Source organism: Triturus cristatus, chromosome 8 (assembly GCF_964204655.1).
Source record: "Triturus cristatus chromosome 8, aTriCri1.1, whole genome shotgun sequence".
Taxonomy (NCBI): domain Eukaryota; kingdom Metazoa; phylum Chordata; class Amphibia; order Caudata; family Salamandridae; genus Triturus; species Triturus cristatus.
The window spans coordinates 1,665,823,335-1,665,851,026 of record NC_140591.1 but is presented as its reverse complement, the minus strand read 5'-3'; positions in this window follow the sequence as shown (position 1 = coordinate 1,665,851,026).

The following is a 27,692-nucleotide window of genomic DNA, read 5'->3' as shown; positions in this document are numbered from 1 at the left end:
ATCAATTACTGTAAAGAATGTGGCTTCGGAATCAATAGCTGTCAATAACGATGAGATATCGGGGACCACAGGAAATTGTGGCACAATGCATTTGTTTAATTCGCGTAAATCAATAACCAATCGATATACTGGCGGGGCTGTAGGATCCGTTCGTTTAAGAATCGGAATTATCGGTGAATTACATACATTGGAGTCTGTTTCTAAAACTACTCCTTGGGCAATTAGCTCGTCAATGATTTGTAGTAAAGCCACTACAGCATCTTGCGGTAACTTGTATTGTCGCATTCGTGGTAGTACCACTCCTGCCTTTAATGTGACTCGGTATGGTGTAATGTTCATGCAACCAACATCAGTAGGGCCTTGTGCCCATAGATGTGCTGGTAAAGTCTGTAATCGGCGATCCATGTCTCTGGATACATAATGACCTTTAAAATCACGTAAAAACAATCTTACTCCTTCCGGAGAACAACAGATAATAGCCCCTAGGGCTTTCAATGTCTTTATACCTAACAAGTTTTCTGGACAAGATTTGGTAAGCAATAAATCTGTGGTTCGTGTCAAGGGACCAATCGTAAGTGGAAGTGGCTGTGATACCTCATTAACAATAGGCTTTCCTGAAAAACCAAGGGAAACATTTTGAGAGCCTGAGAGGGGTGCCCCTGGAACTTCACTACGCTTTATTGTTGTTCGACTTGCCCCTGTATCGAGTAAGAATTTTCTATCTTGACCTAATAATTCACTATGTACATAAGGTCCTTCTTGATCTACAGGAATCTCAATAAGGGGTAAGTCAACTTCCCTCTCTAGGCTAGTTCATGCGTAACGCTGATACTCAGGATATTCATACTGTGCAGTCTGATACATTTGTCGTGTTGTGGTTTGTGTGGCAGTAGCAGGCAACGGTGGTGCAGCTGGCACAAACTGTATGGGTTGTTGTGAGGCTGGCATAGACTGTTGCTGAGCTGGCATGGACTGTCCATGCTGCGTAGCTCCTTGTTCATTCTGATCCTGTCTGAGTGGTCGTGGTCTTTCTTTTGCAATACCTATAGCTATATTACGCTTCAGGACTTGACAATCGTGTACATAATGGCCTAGTTGTTTACAGTAATTGCATGTTCCTTTTACAGGAACTGCTGTATCTCCGGAATGTGTCACACCCTTTTTGTGACCATCCGCTGGTACTGTCTGGGAAACTAGCATTTTCATTTTTGTATCCTTCATACGTCTTTGTTCGTGTTCTTGTTCATCTCTAATTCTATTGTGATGATACTGTAACATTTGTAGCATTTGTGACGGAGTGTTACTTTGCCAGGTACTCTCGAATTTCAATATTCTATTCTTCACTGGAGGCAATGCATTTTCCACTAATTTTGTCACAAATAAATGTGGATACGACTCACTACTTGCTTTTATACCACTATTTACACCTAAACATTTTTCAAATCGGGCATAATAATCACTTGTGTCTTCATCATGCTTTTGTTTACAGGCTGAGATTGCACCCCAATCTTCCTTTTTCGTAGTTAATAAACGTGGCAGTACTTGTACTAGTAAACCTGGTAATGCTTTAACTTTATCCCCGAGCCCTGAACCTGCAGTTCGGGCCCTTTCCTCTGCTTCTAATGCTGTCCAATCTATTTTTTGGTCTCCCACTTCCCACTCTTTTTCTTTCAGCTTTTCATAAATGCCAGCAGGCATTAGTACCTTTAATATCGTCATAATATCAGGATAGGTATACTCTCCCATCAGTAACATGTCTTTAATTTCTCGGTGAAAACCCGCTGGGTCTTTGTCATGACTGGGTACTACTTTCTTCATTTCTAACAATTCAATTTTTGTTATGGGTGTGTATACAAATACACGGTGAAACTGATTGTCTTCGCCTTTTATTGGGTGCACTTCTCATAAGGGATTTTGTCTATCCATGTAATACGGCATTCTTTCCTTGCTGGGCAGCGAGAAAGGATCTGGGCTTACAAAAAGGACGTACTGTTTACGTGACACTAATATTTCTTTAATTAACTTGTTACTAGAACCTCTCCATCTATTCGTGAGTAGTTCAGTTAATATATCAGGTAAAGGACCAGGATCAGCATGTTGGCTCTTATATAATATAAGGAGTTGCTGAATCATATAGATTCCAGCTAAACGTTGTTCATCTGGACTGAGGTTAAAAAACGTGTGTGCTACGGTCTCATCACCGTATTTTCCAGGACTGTCAATCCAGTGGACGGCTGATCTGGCTAATTCTTGCTCATCCATGGAATCGAGGAGGTGGTAACCCCTTCGTTCTCGGAGTATTTTATCTGCGGCTTGAAACAAATGTTCAGGAGACTTCAGATTTATTATTGGCGTCGGATACGTTCTGCTATTATTTGGACATACAGAGTGTATTGGATCAGAAAAACATCTAGTATTATTACAGGATCTTCCTCTACCTACATAGGCTATGGTCTCTGACTGTCTTACGGAATCCCCTGATTCGGACACTTCATTTTGCTCGAACTCGTCTGTTTCCAATCTTTCTTCATGAATACGTTCTATTTCTTTACGGATCTTTCGGCACATGGCTATTATACAATTTTGCTTATCGTGTCTCCCTTCTGATATATTCTGGCTCCATCTTGTAAGAATAAGCATTGCATTCGGGTCTACCCCCGGTCGGTCTTGATTTCTGATCACACAGTTTATGAGGAAACGTAACAGTTCCCCCTGTATCTCTACTTTCTGGAATTCCATAGCTCTATTAATACATTCTGGATCTCGCCCTGTTTGAACAAAATGATATATTTTATCTAGATGCGCAGTCATTCCTGGTAACTTCGCTAAATATCCTGCGGCTCGTCTGATACGTAATGATGCCAGGACCATTTCGTCCTCTTTACCGACCACCGGGTCATATCTACAATCTATAAGAAGTTCCTTAAGCGCACGTTCACTTACGAATTTGGGTGTACGTGAATGCGCTGACTCTTGAAAAACAAGTTTATTTATTCTAGGTGGCGTAAAAGTATTGCTAGCACCTCCCGTGGCCCCATCTGGGGCGTCGGGTGTGAATGGATTCGTCGAACGTGACACAGCAACTATAGGTGTGGACACAGCCATGGAAGTACCTGTAGGGACAGATGCGGAAACAGATGTGCTTGCCGGAACTTGTGACTCGACTTGTTGCTGTAGGGATACGAGTGCTGGATCTTGGCGTTGGATCTCCCTGGTATGCGGTCTACGTGGGGCGGAATTAGCATACTCGGGAGCTACGTCATCTAAATATGAGGAAAGAAAAACATCTTCTGCTGTTCTAGGGTGCCCCTTAGGATGTACCTTAATTGGAAATAATGGGGGTGGAAAGTCTTTCGGTATCTCTGGAGCAGCCTTAGGTAATCCTTCGGCTAGAAGGGGATACATACCATTCATAAGGGCATTTCTTTGTCTATCTACTTGTTCTGATTTCACTCGGATACCTTCCTCAATTAATAGATTTTCTTGAACTTTATTTGAACTTTCTTTACTCTTCTCTTCCTGTCTACGTGCTTTTTCTGTACGTCTATGAGATTCTTTACGCCATAACTCAACAGCGTCTTTCTGTGACTGTCTGACCTTTCTTTTCCATAATTCTTCCTCGACTTTCATGATGCACTCTGCATCCCAGGTTCCCGCTGCGGGCCACCTTTGACTTTCTGGCAATCCCTTGGTGTAATCTACCCATAAATCAAGAAATAATATAGCGTCTAAGCCATGTTTGTGATACATGAAGTGCCCTGGAGTATCCCTAGGAGGGATAGGGACGGCTTCTTCAAATACCCCTTTCCTAGTAGTGATCTGTCTTAATTTCGAAAAGAGCGGCATATTGACAACTGATCCGATACTTAATTTTGAACACACTTAATACAAAAGCACACTAATGAACAACCATTCATACCACAATATGCAAGACGTTTAACACATTAAACATTAAACATTAAAACATTTTTTAACCTTTAAAATAAGCAGCAATGATGATCGTCTGCATAACTAATCACCAAGCAGAATTCTTGACAATAACTAGATACCTCGGAATACTTGATATACTGCTAAACAGTACATATACACTGCTAAACAGTGCAGACCGGATTTGTGTACCCAAATCCGTCTTGACCGGCACAACCTATGTGCGCGTCAACACGCCTCCCCGGCGATGGTACTCACCGGGTAGCTCCTTGAAACGGAAGGCCTCGGAGAATGGACTGGACTCGATGACTGTGGACATCGGACCCTCTGGACATCGGGACTTCGAAAACCTGGTGGGCCTCTGTATACCTCGGATCTTGCTCTCTCAGCTAGGCTCTGGTCGGGATACTTCGCACTTCTCACCGCCTCGTCTGGGTTGATCGCAGCCTCAGTCGCCCCCGCTTGACCGGAGGGAGCTACAGGAAATCCTGCTGGTACGCGTTATGGTCCGTCCAGCTGTGGCAGGAGACCGGGCCTGCAACGCACCGCCGGCGCGTGAGATGAGAAAGTGTCCCTGTTCGGGCGCCATTATGTGGTAAATATTCTTTTACCTGGACTGAATTTCATACGGAATCTTAAATAAAATAGCTCAGAATAATAAGAGGCAGAATCCGTGGTATAAGAGGTTTCTGAATGGGCTTTATTCCAAAATGGCCGACTCGAGTCGCGGCCTTCAGGTTCCGTCACCACGGGGGTTCAGGAAGTGAAGTACATACTTTATTGACAGGAAATTGCTTTTATAGAACATACATTACAATGAAACCAATGTAGAAGGCGTAACAATTGATAAGAGAAACGATACTGTAAGTGCGTAACCGAAAATGGGCGTAATAAGGAGTAAAAAGAAACATGATTGGTTATGATGTTATGCATAGGTGGATCTATAAGATAATACTTGGCATAGATGCGCGCGCAGCAGCATGACGTGTAATTGACGTGTAACTAGGGGGGTGAAGGGGACTTGACATTTAGCTCTACATGTGGAGACAAAAAGTCTGGGGGGTCAAGTCAACCTAATCCCAAATCATATCTAACATCCTATGTTTAAAGAACTATGTTATCCACAAGGAAGGACTCTCGGACAGAATCTATTCTATACTGACTGTGTGTGCGTGCACAAGCGTCTAAGTGTCTATATGAGATGCGAGAGGCAGAAACTTTCCATGGCAACAGGGCTATGATTTACTTGCATGAGGACAGAAAGGCCGAGCCCTTTGCTTGGGAGCTAAAGGAAATGTTTACCTAAACTACTAGACAGGAATGCATCGGCTGAGGAGCAAAGTAGATAATTCGAAGGTGAAATACAGCTTCTTGGCAGGCAGGCGAAACTGGCCGAGGTAGGCACCGTTAGCTGCACAGGAAGTAGGACAAAGTTCATGGATACAGATGCGAGCTCAAACTGATGCTGTCAGAGGCAGAGAGCAGGGAAAGGCTTTGAGGACAGAATCGGGCCTACTCTGCCTGAACTGCAAAAATGGAGTAACTTAGCCATATAAAGTCGGTGGCCTTTCATACTTAGGAATCGAATATCCAGCCCATTGATGGCGGACCTGACAGAGGACATGTTGATGGTGGACGCACATGTGTTTGCGTCTTTGAAACTGGAACTGGAGGGAAACATACATGTGTTTGTAACATGCACATAGAACCGTTGGGGTCCAAGATAGGGGACATAACTGATCAGGAAAATCCACATTTCCACATGACTGTAACCTGTCCCTGCCACCTCCACCCTGCCTGTCCACATGCCATGCCCCTATCCTCTTCCTCCTGTCCTACATGGTCCATTGCACTGCCACACCCTTCTGCCCTCCCTGGTCTGTTGTGCTGCAACTGCTCCTCCTGCCTGCCCCGTGTGGTCTGTTGTGAGGTCCCTTCCCCTGAACTTTCTTGTCTGTGCACAGGTCCTGACCCTCCCTTCTATCCTCCATCGTCCTTTGTGCATGCCCCTGCACCCTCCTTCTTGCCCATCATAGCCATTGTGCTGCTACTAACCCTCCCACTTGCCATGCATGGTCTTCTGTGCTGCCATGGCCCCTCCCACCTTCCCTGGGTGGTCAGTTAGCTGCCCCTGACCCCCTCCCACCTTCCCTCCATGGTCTGTGTGAATGCCATCACAGTCTCACTGTTGCTCTTCATGGTGTGTCTTGCTTCTAGTGCCCATCCTGCCTGACCTCCATGGCTATCTTGCTGCTCCTGCCCTGCCCCCTTGCCCCCAGCCCTCTGTTTACATGTGCAGACCCCTACTCCCTCCCTCCTGGCTTGTCTGTTCCATTGTAATGCCCCTGATCCGTCCCTCCTGCCCTTTATGTTCTGTTATGCTGCAGCTTTCTCTCCTGTCTGTCCATTATGGTCAGCTAGCTACCATTGCCTCTTGCCCCTCTGTTCTCTGTTGTCCATGTGCATGGTCCTGTCCCCTCCCTCTTGCTTTCTATGGATTGTTGTGCTGCACTCCCGTCCTGCATGCCCTGTGTGGTGTATTGTGCTGCTGCAAACCCTGATGCCTGCCCTGCAGGATCAGTTTGGTGCACCTCTCCATGTCCCTCCTGTCCTCTGTTATCCAAGTCCATGTCCCTATCTCATTTCCTTCCATGATCCAATGTACCATACTTGCAAACATTTTGAACTTGGTAAGAGGGAGATTTTGAAAAAAATCTGGGGTATTGATTTTCCCCTTTGAGTTACATTGAAAAAGAGGATATTGTAGACAGGAGACAGTCAAATAAAGCCCATTTGAGCTTAAAAACATTGGACGTTTCCTGGCTGAATCGGGTCTGTTGGCATGTATGGTTGTACTACCATTGCCTCTTCCTTCTGCCCACAATGGTCTATTACATTGCCACAGCCTTGAAGGAGGGTAGATTTTGTATCACAGGGGGCCCCTGGCCCGTTCTGTCCACACCTGAAGTATGAGACCCTTGTCCTTGCCCTGCCAGCCGCATTTGTAGGCCGCATTAAATTGACCAGCGGGTCCTGTGTTGCTATATAATTATCCTGAGACATCCTTACCACTCAGCCAGCATAAAACCCCTGTGTAGGCCCTTCTGTTCAATGTGTAGGCCTCTTTGTTAAATTGACCATAGCTCTGCAATTTTAGTGTATAGCAGTCTGAAGGCAGGTCAGCGAGGCCTTCTGCTCCAAACTAGTAGCCCCCACCCTACCCGAGTGCTCCGTGCTCGGTATCAAAGTTCAACATCCCCCTGAAGCTGTCGATATACAGTAGGCTGCATCCTGGACTGGTACTTGCTTCCTGGGCAGGTTTCCCGGTTTTAAGGAAGTGGCAACCGCAGAGCGTCAAGTTAGGAGAACTGAGAAGATTTTATACATGAATATATTGAATTCCCGTACAATACCCATTATTTTCTGCTTGCTCTATGGAACTTACGATCAGCGATTGGCCTGAGAGACTGACCTTTTCACCCAGTCCATTGTCAGCATTAAGTGGGTAAATGACGAAATGTCTGGTAAAATCTGCAGACGAAGCTTTTGGGTAGCATACGTAGGTAGATGTAGCGTGCAAAGGAGCCCACAAAATGATATAAAAAGGGAGCACCCACAGATATCGAGGGACTACCTCGCCGTCTGTATGTAGGTTAACAGGCTCTGCAGGTTTTCCCCTAGGGCTGGGAGCTCTTGTCTTCCTCTGCTTAAAATGTCTTGCTCTGCTTTGCTTGAAGTATCTTATTCTATTTTACCTATATGAAATGTCATGTTATGTTTAACCATTGTTCTCTTTACTTTTGCATTTAAAAGATTTTGTATTGTAATTGCAGGAATGCTTGCTCTAAGAGTAAACGTGAGTGTTCCCAGGTAACATTTTCCTTAGTGTAACTTGTTTCTCATGATGCATTTATAGATGTGTTTTCTCTCTCTCTCTGTCAGTACATTAATTGAGATACAGAGAATATCATGACAGCTGTATGATTATCTGGATTCTGTATTTTGTACTTTATGTCTCTATTCTGCGGTTTCTTTGAAGTTGCATCTTCTCATTAAACTGCCATTGTATTCTGCCTCCAATTCCATGTCTCATATGTCTGTTTTCTTCATTTTTGGAGCAAGCGTTCCTAGGCACCCCGGCTCAAATTAAGGTGCCCCTTTTGTCCCTGACTCACTCTCCTGCTCAGTTCTGTGGTGGCTCCCGGGGCTCTGGGGACCGCCCCTAGCTCCCTTGACCCGTAATAGATCTTCCCTCCAACAGCCTCTCTTGCAAGTCCTGTATTGTTGGTTTGTTGCCCCTGCCCCCCTTTCCACTGCCCTCCATAGTCTGTTGTGCTTCCACGGCCCTTCCTGCCTGCTCAGTGTGGTTAAATTGTTGCCTTTGCACCCTCCTACCTGCCTTCAATTTTCAGAGTCCGAGCCCCTGGCCTCTGCCTCTCAACAGTATCCTAATGAACAACTGGATTGCTAACATTCTATATTTATTACAAAAGTGTGGAACGCCTGACATCATCTTGATGTAATCAAAACTGTAATACCTAGAGCATTTCCTTCAGAAATTACATATATGAGAAGGTCTTATTGGCATCAAAATTATGGTTAGTGCTCTAAAAGACTAAAATAAGGACATATTTTCTGAGTTTTCAAATAGCGACAAAGCACTTTTAAATTATTTGTTATCTTTATGTTTTTTTATCCAGTTGACCACTTGATTAAATGTTGCACTTAGGGGAGAGGATGTGGTGTTACTTCCAGAACTGCAGACTTTTCAACTGGGGAACCAGGTTTATGTTTCTGCTTCAGCTCGACATTCTGTGATTCTGGTCAAATCACTTAGTTTCCCCATGTCTACAACCAAAATGAATTTGTTCTTGTGTGATGTAACCAATGCTCATGTAAAGCACTCCAATACCTGACAAGTCTGCACTATATAACACTGCAAAAACACAAAATAATAAGTGTTTTGCACACTTCTGTCATTGGGCTATATTTGGGCTACATCTGGGTGATTTTGGGCTACATTTGGGCTCTTTTGTCTCCGGTGGCCATCTTGGGAGATTTATTTGTTATGAAGTTTCCTAATTTCCTCATGTACTGCAGTCTCCTCAGTAGGAAATGCTTTCAGTTTTTTACTTTGATTCCATCATGAAGGTATTCAGATATGTCACACATTTGCCATACATTCTGAATGTTAGCACTCTAGTTGCTCATTAGATCACTGTAGTAAAACTACTGTTCACCATGGAAGACTGCTCCTTGTATTAAATGTGCATGTTTCAGTCTGCATGTCAGAATTTTTTAATGAAATAGAAGAGGATTTGAGAAGTCACTCAAAATGTGCCCTCATTTTCTTTCTTAAGCATTAATCATAATTTCTATGGCAAAATGAACCCCCTCATTGTGTTCCTTTTTAAATTAAATGTTTTAAGTGTTACCAGTTTATTCCAATCAAGATGGCTTCAGGTGTGCCATACTTTTGTCATAATGAAGACAGTAAGCGCTCTAGTTGTTTTTAAGAACATTCTGGGACATTCTGTCATTGGGCTATACTTGGGCTACATCTGGGTGATATTTGGGCTACATTTGGGCTCTTTTGTCTCTGGTGGCCATCTTGGGAGACTTCTTTGTTATGAAGTTTCCTAATTTCCTCATTTACTGCAGTCTCCTCAGTAGGAAATACTTTCAGTTTTTTACTTTGATTCCATCAAGAAGGCATTCAGATGTGTCACACATTTGCCATAAATTCAGAATGTTAGCACTCTTTTTGCTCATTAGATCACTGTAGTAAAGCTACTGCTCACCAGGGAAAACTGCTGCTGGTATTGAAAATGCATGTTTCAGTCTGCATGTCAGAATATTTTAATGAAATAGAAGAGGATTTGAGAAGTCACTCAAAATGTGCCCTAATTTTTCTTGCTGCAGCACTAATCATACTTTTTATGGAAAAATGAACCCCCTCATTTTGTTCCTTTTTAAATTAAATGTTTTAAGAGTTACCACTTTAATCCAAGCAAGATGGCTTCAGGTGTGCCATACGTTTATCATAAGTAGGGCTGTTAGCGCTCTAGTAGTTCTTTGGAACACTCTGGGAAGCTGCAGTAGAACACAAAGGAATCAACTGACAGTCTCTGCCCTTGTTGGATGTACATGTTTTACTGAGAATGTCAGACTTCATTCTCACATGACTGAGAAAGATAATGCGAATTTACAGAAAATAAGCTCTCAGTTTAGCTTATAGATCACCTTCCAAACCTCTGTGGTAAAAGCATGAGTAAATATTTTTCTCTCAATCATGATATCCCAGCAGAAGGCTTTTTCACATGGTGAAATCACCTTAGAACATACCACAATTCCTAAAATGAGTATGGTACCATCAACAAATGATTTATAATGTAACTAAAGTCTTAAAACCTTCTATTAACTGCAATGCTTTTTAACGAGGTGCTATCATGTATATTGGTCCCAAGATGGCTGCCAACACTTCTTGGATGAAGTGCTGACAGCCAATCAGATCTCAGGACGAGATGTGTGGTTAGGCTCCGCCCACATATATATATGCTTTTAAATGCTATTTTCTCAGGAAATACTGAACAGATTTACACCAGACCTGCAAAAGGCACTTCCTTGACCTTATGGCTACCTCTCTGCCAAATTTCAAGGAATTCTGTTCAGCCGTTCGGGCTGTAGCTGTGTCTAAAGGTCCTATGGAAAAATGCATGGGAAAAACGCGTTTTGGGACCCCCCTTTTATCTCAGCCCCCGCTTGATGAATCACCCCGAGACTTTCAGGGTAGGAGCGGAGCGTAGCGCCCCACCTATTTTGAAAATTTTGCGAGGATTCGTCGACCGGCGCCAAAGTTATTCAAAATAGAATGTTGCGGTTTTCCTATGGAAACAGGGTCCTAACTACCTAACTATAACTACCTACTGGCGACCGCCAGTAGGTAATATATATATATATATATATATATATATATATATATATATATATATATATATATATATATATATATATATATATATATATATATATATATATATATTACCTAATGGTGGTCACCAGTAGGTGGTTATAGTTAAGACCTAGTTTCCATGGGAAAAGCGTTTTTTATTTTCCAAATAACTTTGGCGCCGGTTGACGAATCTTCAAGAAATTTTCAAAACTAGTGGTCCGCTCAAGTCTTAGAAGGTTCAGGGTGATTCGTCAAGCGGGGCCGAGAAAAAAGAGGGGGTCCCTAAACGCGTTTTCCCCATGTAATTTTTCATAGGAAGCTTTAGAAAAAGCTACAGCCTGAACTGCTGAACGGAATTACACCAAATTTGGCAAAAAGGTAGCTCTTGGTTCAGAAAGAGCCCTTTTGTTAAATGGTATTAATCTGTTCAGTAGTTCCTGAGAAATTAGAAAAAGAAAGAAATATCGATATCTACGGTAGCAGTGGGTTTGCGAAACCTCCCGACCATGAGCTACATTCCAAATGGCTGCCAATACTCCAAACCAGGAGGTGGTGGCAGCCATCTTGTGACTTGGTAGAACCGAGTGTCAGGACTGATCAGACAGGTGCTAAGATACAATCTCCTGCCCTCACCTTCAAGATTAAGGGAGGCTACACCATTCTACATTCCCCCATGGGTTGGTCTCAAAGGGTGGCCAAGTATTTACATTGCCATTTCATTGCAGAAGATTTCAATCAGGAAGACCGCTCCAATTCGAGTTAGCGTTCTAGTCTTTTTGCCTTTCCAGACAGTTCCGCTATTTCGTGCGCGACCGATTGGAATGCTGCGCACTTCAACCGTCGTGTTTACGAAATCAGCAGCGTTTCCAGTCAGCTCCTCAGGGATTCTTCAGAAACTCTCAGAATACCTCTCCAACTCCTGTAATTCCTTTCGGAGTTCCTTCGCTCGCATTCTGGGTCTAGTTTTTGAGAGGTGGAACTCCGTTTGTCCTGTTGGGTCAGGTACCGTTTTTTCTCAGCATTCCTACCTGCATCCCTCTCGTATTCCTTGGCAATCAGGTACTCCGGCTCCGGGTAAGCTCAATTTCTTTTTTTCCTCATTTTTTCCTGGGCTTGCCGTGTATGTGGAGGTTATTGAACTTCCCCTTGAGATAATACCAGCCGGTTGTATCAGTAGTGGAGAAAACCTTTTGGGCTCCGTCAATTGGAGCATTCACATTTCTGAGGCAAGCCTAGCCCACATCTGGCAGTGTGACCAAAGTTTTTCCCTATTGTGTTTTTTTTCCCTGCCTTTTCGAAGACTACAGTTCACCTCAGACTTTGAAACTTAGCTTGTTCTGTAATCTCATCTCTTGACGCAGCTCCTAGTTGGATTACCATCTCATCAGCACAGTTTTGGCAAGATAAAACTATAAGAGACTTCCTGTGTCCATGTAGATATAAATATATATATATATATTTGTACTTACCATCTACTGAGGCGGCCACTCTCCAGACCACGAGTGGAACTTCATCAGAAGAGAGTAAAGAATACAGTGGACAATTTACGATTACTAGTTTCCCTCCTAAGTTCCTACACATAGGAGTAGCTAGTCTACACACAGTGCCATTTAAGAGAGAGGCTAAATCCCGCACACCTTCAGGTAACACATAGTCTGGAATGGAAGGCGGGGGGAGCCTCTAGAAATCAGGGAAGGTAGAAAGGAACTAATCTCTGCTCTTTGTTACAGGTGATTCCCACTCATTCCAGACAAATAGATGTGAGGACACCAGTGTGGCAGTCTCTCGTGTTTGTTATCCCAATTCCCCTTTCCCCCTCATCTCTGAGTCCAGCTTAGACTGGGGTTAGAGGTGTAGGGGAGCTGGGAAAATATCTTCGAGATCCCACCTCAGCTGTACGGCTCCTACGGAACCAGGAATTCCAGGTACTGCTTCATGACAGATTGAAGTGCCTTCAATTACTTCCGTCTGGGCAGTATGGCTGAGGGTTTTGATGTAAAGGCGTTGGCTGCTATCTTGGAAGGGTTACAAAAGCAATTAAGTGAGACTAGGGAGGAGGTTAGGAAGTCTAACCAGGAGGCCGGTTATTTGCGAAGCAGGTTAGATGAACTCTCAGTTAGTCCTAGTCCCAATTTTGGGGAACAGAAGACCCAAACCTTCACTCCCTCACCATCCTCGACAGAAATGACAACTCAAGTAGTTCATGCCATGTCTCCCACTATTCCGTTGGCCACCCAGAGAGATTTCAGGGAGACCCGCATAAGGCTCAGGTCTTCATTACACAGTGTTCGTTACATTTTCTGTGCAAACCCATCATTTTTAACCCCTTCGACGCTTATGACGGAACGGTTCCGTCATGCACGTCGGTTGGGCTGTGCTTATGACGGAACCGTTCCGTCATGGCCCCGCCCGCGCTCAGAACCTTCAGCGTGGCGCGGAAATCCGCGCCGCGCTGAAGGGGTTAAGGAAGATCAATCTAAAGTGGCTTTCATGCTGTCTTATCTGAGTGGAGATGCAGCGGCTTGGTCAATGCCATTAGTTTCTACCAACGATCCGGTGTTATATAATTTTGAGGAGTTCAAGGCTGAGTTTCTGCAAATATTTGATCGTAGAACAATCTCTCAAACCACAGATAATGAGTTACTTGATCTGAAACAGGGGAACAGAGAGTTGGTGGCTTATTTAGCGCAATTTAATAAATTAATTGTGGAAACAAAATGACCAGAGGCAAAGAGAGCAGCAATTTTTTACAGAGGGCTGAAGGATGAATTGAAAGATGGCCTGGCTCAGATTCCTAAAAGACCTACCGATGTATCAGAATTAATTGATCTAGCTCTTCAAATAGACCAGCGTCAATCGGAAAGAAGAAGTGAACGTCGGAAGGAAACAAGGCAAATTCCACACAGATTTGACCGGATCCGAACAGAAGTTGGGAAGAGCAGTGAAGGAGTAATCAATAAAGAACCCATGCAGATTGGCACCGTACGGGGACCTCTTAGCAAAGAAGAAAGAGAAAGAAGACGTTTAGGCAAGTTGTGTATGTACTGCGGAGGTTCCGGTCATTTCGTTAAGGAATGCCCAAAGAAGTCTAAGACGAATCAGTGGGTAAAAGACAAGCTCCACCAGTAGACGGAGTTGCCCTGGTGGGAGCTGCTAAGGAGACAACTCCAAATGCTCAAGTGTTGGCAAATACCTTACAATCTTTGGCCCCTCATCTAAATATTTTCAGTCAGATATCTTTTGGAAAAGACAAATTGGAAGAAGTCGCGGTCATGATTGATTCCGGGGCAACTGGTAATTTTTGTGATATTCAGTTTGCCAAAAACATGGGGATTCAATTTATCAAGAAGGAAAGACCTGAACCGGTACGAGCTGTGGATGGTTCAAATCTATCTTCTGGCCCCATTACCTTTGACACTGAATTAATTACTCTGTTGGGCCCTGGGAAACATCGCAGTTTCATCAGCTTCAATTTAATCGATGCCCCACAGTTTCAATTAATCTTGGGATTGCCCTGGCTCACAGAACATAATCCAAGAATCGATTGGGCAAGGCGATCAGTAGAAATGAATTCCCTCTATTGTCAGGAGCATTGTTTTCATTGTGTCCAGAAGGAGAAACAGTCATCTCCATCTTCTAGTCTGGCAGAACAGTCCTGGAGGATTTGCGCCATGGAAGTTCCAAGTATACCAGAAGAGTACAAGGATTTGGAGTCAGTATTCAACGAAAGAGAAGCTCAGAAACTCCCTCCTCATCGTGAATACGACTGTAAAATTGAATTGGAACCTGGAGCATCCTTACCGTGCAGTCGAATTTATGCACTTTCTGAATCGGAGAATCAGCATTTGAAGGAATATCTGGATGTACATTTGGCAAATGGGTTTATACGTCCTTCTCAGTCCCCAGTCTCCTCTCCTCTTTTTTTTATTCCCAAGAAGGATGGGAGTCTGAGAACGTGCATTGATTATCGAGCATTAAACCAAGTCACAAAGAAGAATCGATATCCGTTACCACTCATTTCCGAACTTTTGGATCAAGTAAAAGATGCAGGTATCTACACAAAATTGGATTTGAGAGGGGCCTATCATCTGGTCCACATGGCTGAAGGAATGAGTGGAAGACAGAGTTTCGAACCAGGTTCGGCCTGTTTGAATACCAAGTCATGCCTTTTGGCTTATGTAATGCCCCAACAGCCTTTCAGCACTTTGTGAATGATATACTTCTTGAATTTTTGGATCGCTTCGCTGTCGTATACATTGACGACATTCTTATTTTTTCCAAGAACACGGAAGAGCATGTTCAACATGTCAGAATGATTCTGGAGCGTTTACTCGAAAATCAATTGTATGTCAAGCTTGAAAAATGAGAAAATGAGTGTTTCATTCTACACAGGTTGAATTTCTGGGTTTTGTACTCTCCCCCGATGGTGTGGCGATGGATGACTCCAAAGTGAGAGCGATCAAGGATTGGCCAGCTCCAAAATCCGTCAAGGAAATTCAAAGTTTCTTGGGCTTTGCAAATTTCTACAGGCGTTTCATCCCAAATTTTTCGGAAAAAGCGAGCCCCATCACGCGCTTGCTCAAGAAGAATGAAAAATTTGATTGGAATAAAGAAACTGAAGAAGCCTTTCAACAACTAAAAGATACATTCATTACAGCACCTGTTCTGCAGCACCCAGATCCTAGGGAACCTTTTTATGTTGAAGCTGATGCTTCGAACCTGGCAATTGGAGGAATCCTTTCCCAGCGACACAAGAACACAGGTCAGCTTCATCCGGTGGCTTATCATTCCAGAAAATTATCGGTTGCCGAGGTCAATTGTTCCATTGCGGACAAGGAATTGCTAGCCGTTAAAGACACCTTTCGAGAATGGAGGCATTATCTGATTGGGGCGAAACATATCATCACAGTCTTTACCGATCATCGAAACCTGCAGTTCTTGAAATCTGCTCAAACTCTTACGCCCAGACAACTTAGGTGGTCACTGTTTTTTGCAGATTATGATTTTGTTTTGACCTACAAGCCAGGTTCAGCTAATGGGAAGGCCGATGCACTTTCTCGTTTGACATCTGGTACAAATCAGGAATCACCAATTCTGGGGCATATCATTCCTGAAGAAAAGATTGTTGGAACTACAGTGATAAACGAAGTGGAAGATAAGATCAGAAAAGAGTTCCAGAAAGAAGAATTCAAGGAGTGGTGTACGGAAGGCCCAGATCGAGTGATAAAAGATGGGATACCATTCTTTCAAGGAAAACTTTTTGTGCCAAGTGAAGAACTGAGAAAAGAAGTCATTTATTTGTTTCATGACAATTATTTAGCTGGACACAAAGGAGTTTCGAAGACACTAAACCTTTTGAAGAGAAATTTTTGTTGGCCGGGCATGGACACTCAGGTGAGGCAGTATGTAGCCACTTGTGAACAATGTGTAAAATTCAAGGTTGTCCGACAGTCACCTCATGGTCTCCTTATGCCACTACCGGTAGCCCCTTATCCTTGGCACACAGTGTCCATGGATTTCATTGTGGAAATGCCTTCCAGTCAGGGGAATTCAGTAATTTGGGTGGTGGTAGATCAATTCACTAAGATGAGTCATTTTATCCCTTTAAAGAATCTTCCAAATGCAACTCAATTGGCTACTTTGTTCATTCAGAATATAGTGAAATTGCATGGAATTCCTAAAGTAGTGATTTCAGACCGAGGCCCGCAATTTGTGTCTCGCTTTTGGAGATCATATTTGATGGGATTAGGAGTTGATTCCCGTTTGTCCACCAGTTATCATCCTGAGACTGATGGGCAAACTGAAAGAGTGAATCAGGACTTGGAACAGTATCTGTGCTTGTACTTAATGGATAAGGAGGGCGAGTGGCCTTCCTTGCTCAGTACCACAGAGTTTGCTTATAATAATTCTGTTCATTCTGCCACTGGTTTTTCCCCTTTCTATTTGAATTCAGGTAGACACCCAAATATGATTTTCGGTAAGGTTGAGGTAGAGGTTCCAGCAGCTGGGGAAGTAATACAGAATTTGAAAAAAGCTTATCAGCTAGCCACTAAAAATCTTTCTAAAGCAAAAGAAATATACAAGAAACAAGCTGACAAGAGTCGAAGAGAAAGTCCAGTCTTTGAGCCTGGAGACCAGGACTGGCTTTCGACTCGTTTTATGCGATTGAGAGGGAATCGAAAGTTCCAACCTAAATTTGTGGGTCCCTATCCAGTGGTTAGGATGGTGAATCCGGTGACAGTCAGAGTAGGTCTTCCAAGGAAATTTAGAATCCATCCTACATTTCATGTCTCTTTGGTAAAACGTAACCCTCCCAATCTCAGACGAGTTTTGCCACCTGCTCCCATTCAAGTTCAATCAGAAGAAGAGTTTGAAGTCAAAAGAATTTTAGATTCCAAGAAGAAGGGAGGGAGGTTGTTCTATTTGATTGACTGGAAGGGTTTTGGTCCAGAAGAGAGGTCTTGGGAACCCAGCTCTTTGGTTCATGCTCCTAGATTAGTGAAAGAATTTCACAAAACACACCCTCTGAGGCCTAGAGAGGGGGTTTTGGTGGGGGGTACTGTCAGGACTGGTCAGACAGGTGCTAAGATACAATCTCCTGCCCCCACCTTCAAGATTAAGGGAGGCTACACCATTCTACATTCCCCCATGGGTTGGTCTCAAAGGGTGGCCAAGTATTTACATTGCCATTTCATTGCAGAAGATTTCCATCGGAAGACCGCTCCAATTCGAGTTAGCGTTCCAGTCTTTTTGCCTTTCCAGACAGTTCTGCTATTTCGTGCGCGAGCGATTGGAATGCTGCACACTTCAACCGTCGTGTTTACGAAATCAGCAGGCTCCGGGTAAGCTCAATTTCTTTTTTTCCTCATTTTTTCATGGGCTTGCCTTGTATGTGGAGGTTATTGAACTTCTCCTTGAGATAATACCAGCCGGTTGTATCAGTAGTGGACAAAACCTTTTGGGCTCCGTCAATTGGAGTATTCACATTTCAAGATAAAACTATAAGAGACTTCCTGTGTCCATGTAGATATAAATATATATATATATTTGTACTTACCATCTACTGAGGCGGCCACTCTCCAGACCACGAGTGGAACTTCATCAGAAGAGAGTAAAGAATACAGTGGACAATTTACGATTACTAGTTTCCCTCCTAAGTTCCTACACATAGGAGTAGCTAGTCTACACACAGTGCCATTTAAGAGAGAGGCTAAATCCCGCACACCTTCAGGTAACACATAGTCAGGAATGGAAGGCGGGGGGAGCCTCTAGAAATCAGGGAAGGTAGAAAGGAACTAATCTCTGCTCTTTGTTACAGGTGATTCCCACTCATTCCAGACGAATAGATGTGAGGACACCAGTGTGGCAGTCTCTCTTGTTTGTTATCCCAATTCCCCTTTCCCCCTCATCTCTGAGTCCAGCTTAGACTGGGGTTAGAGGTGTAGGGGAGCTGGGAAAATATCTTCGAGATCCCACCTCAGCTGTACGGCTCCTACGGAACCAGGAATTCCAGGTACTGCTTCATGACACCGAGCCACAAGAAAACAGCAAAATAAAGGTTACAAAACAGAAAAGGGGGCAGGGTAGAAACACCCTGACCCCCTAGGCCTGCCCAGGGGTTCCCACAAGGACCACCAGGGCCCAAAAAAGCATTTTTTTAAAATAAATCGGCGAATGCGAGCAGGGGTCGTGAATCCGGATGAGAGAATTTTTAAAAAACGAAGCACGGGCTCCGGTGCTTTGTTGTATTTAAGCCCCCGGGTGTGCCAGGTCCCCGGGACACTGAAAAAATGCATGGGGTGGTCCCAATACCCCTCACACGGCTTCATTTATGATTTGCGGTGGGGACACAGCCCCCCTGCAGCCCCGGGGACCATCACCTCCCTGGGGCTCTTTATTCAATTAAAACAAATGTGTGGTGAGGGCACAGGCCCCCCACATGCCCCGGGGACCACCACCTCCCCGGGGTACTGTATATTTAAATTTGGGGGTCCATTACGGACCACCAAGTCCTGGGGACCACCACCTCCCCAGGGCTTTGAAAATTAAGGGAGGGTCCTACAGTGTCCCGGGGTGCCTACCTCTGGTTTGGATTTTGTAAGCGAGAGCAGGTTTCCAGCTCTAGCTTACAAAATTCACACCACATTGCTTTTCCACAAGGGGAGCTGCATGTTAGTGGGAAAGCAATGCCAGCTCCCACAGGAGACAGGGAGCCGGCAGGACCGTGGGGGCATCGGGGATCCCCCCCCCACGGTCCCCAATGGAAAGGACAGACTGTGGGGGGTGGGGTCCCCAGGGCCTCAATTAAAGTAAAAGAAAGGGGGGCCACACTGCCCCCCTTGTAAAATAAAATATTAAAAAAGAAAGCCAGCATCGCTGCGGAGACCCAGCCCCCTAACTACAGCACTCAGCAAATGCACCTTTGGCACGTTGTAAGTTGGGGAATTATTTTCCCTAGAAGACTGAGGGTCCCTGGGGGCCAACTACCTCCAGTATGCGCCAGAGAGCTGCGTTGCAAAGAGGTGTTTAGCGACCACGCCTCTTTTTACACCTCTCTGCGACAGAGCTTACTGGAGGTACCTGGTGGGCTAGTTTGCCCCCAGGGACACTCAGGACTCAAGGGGAATTAATCCCCTAATTACAACGCACCAGGGGTTGCGTTTGCACAGTGGTGCAGGGAGGGGGCAGGGCCTGACATAGCAAGTGTGCAAACGCACAATTGTAATTGGGGTATTAAGTCCCCTTCAAGCCTGATGGTCACTGGGGGCAAACTAGCCCACCAGGTACCTCCAGTAAGTGCGACAGAGATGCGTTGCAGAGAGGTGGTCTGAGGCCACGCCCCTTTTTACACCACTCTGCAATGCAGCTCTGTGGCACTTACTGGAGGTAGCTGGTGGGATTGTTGGCCCCCAGGGACTCTGAGGACTCAAAGGGATTTAATCCCCTAATTTACAACGCAACAGGGGGCACATTTGCACAGTGGTACAGGGAGAGGGCGTGGCCTGATGTGACAAGTGTGCAAACACGCACTGTGGCATGTTTTAAGTTGGGGGATTAAGTCCCCTTAAATCCTGAGGGTTCCTGGGGGCCAACTAGCCCACCAGGTACCTCCAGTAAGTGCCAGGGAGCTGCATTGCAGAGAGGTGGTCTGAGGAAATGCCCCTTTTTACACCACTCTGCAATGCTGCTCTGTGGTGGTTGCTGGTGGGCTAGTTGGCCCCCAGGGACCCTCAGGATTCAAGGAGAATTAATCCCCCAGCTTAAAACCCACCAGGGGCACATTTGCACAGTGGTGAAGGGAGGGGGCGGGGCCTGATGTGACATGTGTGTACTTATGCAATCACTCCGCCAAAACCCAAGCACCTATAAATTCACCATGCACTCTCCTTGTAGTACTCTAATCATCCGATCAGTACTCATGTACTCATGCAATGACCCTGGCACTAACACATGCACTGGCACTAACACATGCACAGCTACAATCCCCTGAGCACTACCCATGCGGTCCAGCCATCACCCTATCAGTACCCATGCACTCCTTCAATCACCCAGCCGGCACCATGTACTTATCCCTTCACTCCACAAAAACCCAGGCACTTATAAATTCACCATGCACTCCCCTTGTACTACTCTAATCTTCCAGTCAGTACCCATGCAGTCATGGAATGACCCAGGCACTAACACATGCACTGCTACAATCCCCTGAGCACTACCCATGCAGTCCAGCCATTTCCCTGCCACTGCCTATGCACTCCTCCAATCACCCATTCACCACCATGTACTTATCCAATCACTCTGAAAAATCCAAGCACTTATAAATTCACCATGCACTCTCCTTGCAGTACTCTAATCATCCAGTCTGTACCCATGTACTTATGCAATTGCCCAGGCAATAACACATGCACTGCTACAATCCCCTGTGCACTACCCATGCTCACCTCTATACACTACTGATTCACTCCTCCAATTACCCAGGTAGTACCCATGCACTCCTCCATTCACACAGGCAACATCATGTACTTATCCAATCACTCCACCAAAACCCAAGCACTTATAAATTCACCATGCACTCTCCTGGCAGTACTCTAATCATCCAGTCACTACCCATGTACTCGTGCAATGACCCAGGCACTAACAAATGCACTGTTACAATTACCTGAGCACTACCCATGCAGTCCAGCCATCTCCCTGTCACTACTTATGCACTCCTCCAGTCACCCAGTCACCACCATGTACTTATCCAATCACTCTGCCAAAACTCAAGCACTTATAAATTCACCATGCACTCTCCTTGCACTACTCTAATCATCCAGTTAGAGTCCATGTACTCATGCAATGACCTGGGCACTAACTCATGGCAAATACAGAGGAGGTCATGCTAATCACAGGGGTACCCCAACACATAGCATTCCCTAGTGTATGTAGGTGTTTTCACTGTATTCTAAGTGTCTATTAGCATAGCACTGGGTCTAGGCCTGGTTAGTCATAGTCAATTACCATAGTACCCGTCAGCAGAAAGTTGGGGGCACAGGAGGAATTTCTAATCCTCTGTTGGTTCTTTCTGCACATCTCTTGCTTCTTCCTGCACTTTTCTTTATCTTTCTGGAATTCTGTTGCCTGTTTCTGCATTTGTCTTACTTCTTTCTTACCCTTTCTTGCTCTTTCTTCACATGTCCTACCTTTGTAGGCATAGTTAGAAATTAGCATTTAAAAAACCTTTGAAATTCACTGCAAAGACCATAGGTTTCAGGGACGTTATAGTTAGAAATTAGCATTTAAAAAAAAACCTTTGAAATTCACAGAAAAAAACATAGGTTTCAGGGATGTTATAGTTAGAAATTAGCATTTATAAAACCTTAGAAATTCACTGAAAAAACACAGGTTTCAGGGACATTATAGTTAGTTGGACATTTCACTCGTACAAAACCAAAGAAATTCTGCTGTTATGGTTAGTTAGTTAGTTAGTTATGGTTAGTTCAGCTAACTATAACTCGATCCCCCGCAAGGAACTGCTGATGATGTCACATATTACATCATTCATGACATGGTCAGTGACATCACGGCTGACATCTCAAATGCCATCACTGATGACATCACTGATGACATCATCCATGTGATAATCTGATGCACCACCTCATATTCTGATATAACCTTTGATACACCCACTCTAAAATACACACTACCATTTCTGAAACCATGGACACACTAATACCATTTAGTACATACCCACTCACTAATTCCTAGGTCTACACACACATCCACTCATTAACCCATACAGTCACTCATACATGCAGTCAACCATCAATATGGCATTATCATATGCACTCACAATCTATACAGACACTCACACACCGCCACTCATCCATAGAGTTACGCACACACCTTGTCAGTCATGCAAAGAATCAATCACACTCCCATTTACTCAACTATATAGTTATACACACACCACCTCACTTATTCAAACATATACTAACACATACTTATACTCTTATACGATTACAAATACAAGCACACACTGATCCATGCAGCCACTCTCACAATCACTCACTCTCACATATAGTCATTTATACACTCCAACACTCAGATATACTGCCTTTCACATATGCAGTTGTTCACAAATGTACCACTGAGGCATCCATTCACTCACCAACACACCCATACAAACACTCACTCACCCATACAGCCCCTCACAGATGCACTCTTGAACCCATACACCCAGTGAATCATCCACTCACACATCTATGCACAGAGTCAAATCCCCCCACCTACCCACACAGACACTGAGGCACCCATACAGATACTCAGATAACCAATCAATAACCGATATAGATCCTCATTTAGCTACTCACCAACCCTTGCAACCGCTTGCACACCAACTGACAAACCTAACTGTGTGAATGTCTGTATCAGTCACTAACCCATGCATTCAGTAAGACACATTTAATCACTCCCTTATACAGTCAGTCACGCACCTACTAAATCATCCATCCAGACACTTATACACCCACTCATTCCTAAATACACCTTGGCATATATATAAAACATATTTAAACTTTATAGAAACACACAGTCACTGGATGATGTCATCAGTGATGTCATTTGAGATTAGCTGAACTAACTATAACGGCTGAATTTCTCTGGTTTTCTACGAGTGAAATCTCCAACTAACTATAACGTCAACTGAAAGCTGTGTTTTTTTTCAGTAAATATATCTATATATATACACACATATATATATATATCTATATACCTAAATATATACATATAATTATATATATATTAAATGGCTGATGGTCAGATATTTTCTAATCCGTTTTAAAGAGCACTAAAATTAATGAAGGAATGATGTAATAAAAAAAGTACATAATGATTAACATTTTTAATACGGGCCTATATTGCCGTGCAGGTGACATTTACAAACAACATGGCCGAAGGTCGAGTGGTTCATAAATGTCACCAAAACCCTATGATCACAATATAAAACCCTATTACACATGTTACACGCTATGCAGTTTTTATAGTACATTATTTATTAATTGGGTTCTGTGTTTGTTAGATCAATTTAAAACATTTGACTATATCTGTTTAGTATTCAATATTTGCCTGAGACTGCCGATACAACTGTCAATGTTTTAATAAATGTATGTTATTAAGCTTATATTTATAAATGTTTAAACATTACTGTGTACTATTATAAATCAAATTTGAAATGCAGAGTGCGTTGTAAAGAAATTGAAAATAAATAAAAGACCATCTCTTAGTGAAGGAGACTCGTTATGATCACGCAGACAGAGTGAAGGGTTTTGTGTAGTGGTACAAAGGGGCATATTTATAAGCAAATTTGTGTCACTCTTGCACCACGCAGGAGTGCAAGAGCGATGCAAGTCCAAAATGAGGTGTCTGAAGCCACGCAAGGCCATTTTGCATGACACCGGATGGCTCCATAATTCTAGAGTAAAGCAATGCAGCGCACTTGCTGCATTGCCTTGCTCGGCATAAGAGAGGCATTCCATGGGTGCAGCCCGATCGTTTTTGATGCACTCCCAGATTTACCAGAATTGGTAAACCGGGGAATGTGCGTGCCAATAAGATACGCCTTCCCAGGGAGGTGTAACAAGGATAAATATCTTTATTTCTCCTCATTACTTCCTCTTTGTGTGTATGCTGAACTCTGCAGCACATATAGAAAGAGGAATAGGCCTCTCAGGATTGTTTTTGTGAAGGAAGGTGGCACTTCCTGCACAAAAATAATTGTGCATGCAACACGCTGCCAAAGGGCTCCAGCAGAGGGGAAAATGCATGAATATGTCCTATTGCCTCAAATATGGTGCATTCCTGCCCTTTCCCTGTTATGCAGTGCAGCTCAGCAAGGTGACTTGCTGCACTGTGTTACAAGTCTGAAAATAGGCCCCAGAGTTGTGTGGTGCATTATACGCTCAGTACTGGGTGTCATACATTTCTTCTTATCATCCTTACTAATAATATATTTTTCTTACATTATTTCCTTTACAAAGCTCCTTTTGCAAAAACTATGAATCTTACTTAGAGGCAGTTTGTAACAATACTTCTTCAACAAGATGTGGATATCCTGTCTACCCTCCTCCGTATTCTAGTACCTAATTTTTGGAGCAGATACAGGTGGTCTCTATGGTATTCAGTCATCTGCTCCAACCTCAGGAACACCGATTTGTCTCTCCTAACCTCAGCAGCAATGGTGTCAGACTGGTAGACCAATTTAATGTTGCTTCACAGATGCCATTTCTACTTCTATTGCGTCACTCAGGGTTCATTAGACATATGATGGTGGTCCTGAAATAAAAGTGCTTTAAAAGTGCTAAAATGCAAAACCCACTTGGTTGGAGACATTGTGTATGTGAGTCCTGAAAATGGGCCCCTATGTTTTGGTTCTATTTCTGAGACTCACATACATGATGACTTTTGTCCATGCCGCAATAGCATTGTATGCCGGATGCCATTGCTTTTTCACCTTAGAAATGGCTGAGCTACCAAATGATAAACTTAGTTTATTGAATTATTTTTTCTATTTTGTTTACTAGTTAGTTTTTATAAAGGGCTCTCAACCAATGACAATAAAATAGTCAACAGTAAGCAAGAAAGTTAGGATGAAATGGTGTCTGCAAGTTATGTACTTGTCAACGCTGTGAGACATTCATGGGTGATTTGCATCGCTCTTCAAATCCTTGATTGACTGATTGATGTACTGAGGAAGCAAATCTATATTTATGAGAATCACAAATGGCTGAGAAGAAACGTGAGAGAGTATGTGCTAATGTGAATGAGTGGTTGGGGAAGGAGTGTAATATAACAAGATGCTTAGAGGTATGAGGACAGGTAAGGTGGGTCAAGTCAAGTAGTCAAGTGATGTCATCATTTTGGAGGGTTCAATGGGTGGAAGAGGTTCCGAGAGCAGTCTATAGGTGTAAGTTGGAAGAGAAAGATTTTATTAATTTCCAAAAAGTAGCTAAGGGGTCCGATTGTCTGATTCCTACATGAAGGAAGTGCCACACTGTTGCTGCAGCACAGAAGAAGGCTTAAGTGGCTGCTTTTCTTGTTGAATTTCTACTACTCTAGAGTGTGATTATGTGGACTCTGCAGGTTATTAGGGCCACCAAATCTTTTGATGGTTGAAAGAAGTAATCAGGTCTATAGAGAAACTGCATTTTGTAGGCAATATAGGCTCAGTTGGATTATATTCTGGGCTCAGGTGGTATTCAGACTATTTCATAAAGCAATTCTATTTATCTGTGTCTATGATGCATAAGTCTGTATTTTGCATTTTCCTTTTTTACTTCAGTAAACAGTAAGTTATTGTTGTTCCTCTTCTGAATACAGGTCCCACTTTCAGTATGCAGTAATAGTTGTCCACCTGGGCACAGGAAGGTTGCAAGGCGAGGAGAGCCTGCATGCTGCTTTGACTGTGTTCCCTGTTCACCAGGTGAAATAAGCAATTTCACTGGTAAATACTTTGCATATGTTATTTATTGTAATTTTTTTGGCGTACGCTCCAGCCATATCTCACAATTTTCCCTTTTGACTCTAAAATCGGTCACAGTAAATTTACCATTTTCAAGGTTTATTAAGTTTTGATGCATGTATTCATTTGTAAGGTTTCTTTACAAGACCAATATTCCATTCATTTGTTATAAGGTGGAATGTATTACCATAGTACAAATGGCCCTTCCAATGCTGACAAAAGGATCTTGATCCGATTTTGAACAGGGGCATTTTTCAACTTAAATAGTATCACTTTCACTGGAAGCTGCCCCCCTGTAGAAGAAAAATGACAACCCCCCCTAATTTGCAAATTCAGTTAGGGCCATCTGCCAGGACCCTCCAACCAAATCATAAGTACTGAAAAATCTAAAAACCCCTTAATAATCAATGAGTTCATTTGCTCTAGCTAGAGGGTGTGTGTTAGTCTTGCTCCCATATATTCCACATAGAATGTCAGTTCCGGAGTCTCACCTCAATGCATACCAGAAACACTGGACTAGGCCAACGACTAGATGTGGTGCCAAGGACCAGTTGGGGGTTTGTTCATCCAGGATTCCAGCTGACTTTTACCTTCTCTGACAGTTCTCGGGCAAAATTCACAAAGGTAAACTTAGATGTTTGGTCTGAACATACCTTTTATGCTGTACTGGGGGATACAACAGATTTCTTTTAACATGTTTTAGGTTTGGCATCTTTCATCGTCTAATTAGCTACCCAATGATAAATGACTTGTCCAGCAATCTCAACCCCTGCCCTTGCGACAACATTTCCCCTCAATCCACTTTCCACACGGTTTTATTCTGTAAATACTATGATAAGGAAAGATCAAGATGGATTATGCCCCTACTAAAGGTGGGGTGATGGAGGCAATGTCGTCCTGCCTTTTTGTATTTGCAGTAGCTGGAAAATGTATATTGTATAGGTGTAATGGCCGGCTTTCTAAATAACATCTTCAAAGCAAGGAAAAGTATAAATGGCTAACATGTGTTTTGTCCCGTTTTTAAATGTATTAATACGATCAGCTTAGCATTGTTTTTATCAAATGAATTATGTAATATGTGTATATTTGTATTTTATCTGCTTGCTTTTATGATTTTAATGGTTAAAATCGAATAAAGCACTTTCTGATTCTGTTTCGGACCAAACGTCTAAGTTTATGACTTTTGGAATTCATAAAGGGCATTACACGTATTATCTTTATGTCCGTACTCTACTGACACAAAAATCCCATATGGGTTTCCTGGGTACAGGTAAATCCATAAGGTGTGTCACATAACCCTTTTTTTCCAGCACTGCTTGAGACCTGGGACTATACTGTCTGCATCAACCAATAGCGTTTGGCCCAGCTGGTCTCAACCACAGTCATCTTCTGATCATACTAATATTTGATCAGCTCTTGACTGCCCTTTGTGTCCTTCTTGTTAGATTTGATATAATAGGTCATCGTGGACTGTAGCCCCAGCTCAGTTTACCAGACCTCTTTGTGTGTATCTAGAATGGGTTCATTAAACTATCTCTCACAGGGCTAAAAGGACCTCCCATACAATGCCCAATCTGAAACACAAACGGGGTGGCCAACTCCTATCTGTGGAACCTTCCTATAGGCTAACAGTGGGCTTGATAGCAGGTCATTCTACTAATGTCTGAGGGGCTCTTACTTACCCTTAATCATACCTTTCAAGGTATTGATGAATCTGTCCACACGCATATTTGTTTGAGGGTGATAAAGCATTGAAAACTTTACATCACAATCATCCAACATGGACTTGATGTATGTTGTCATGAATTCTGTTTCTCT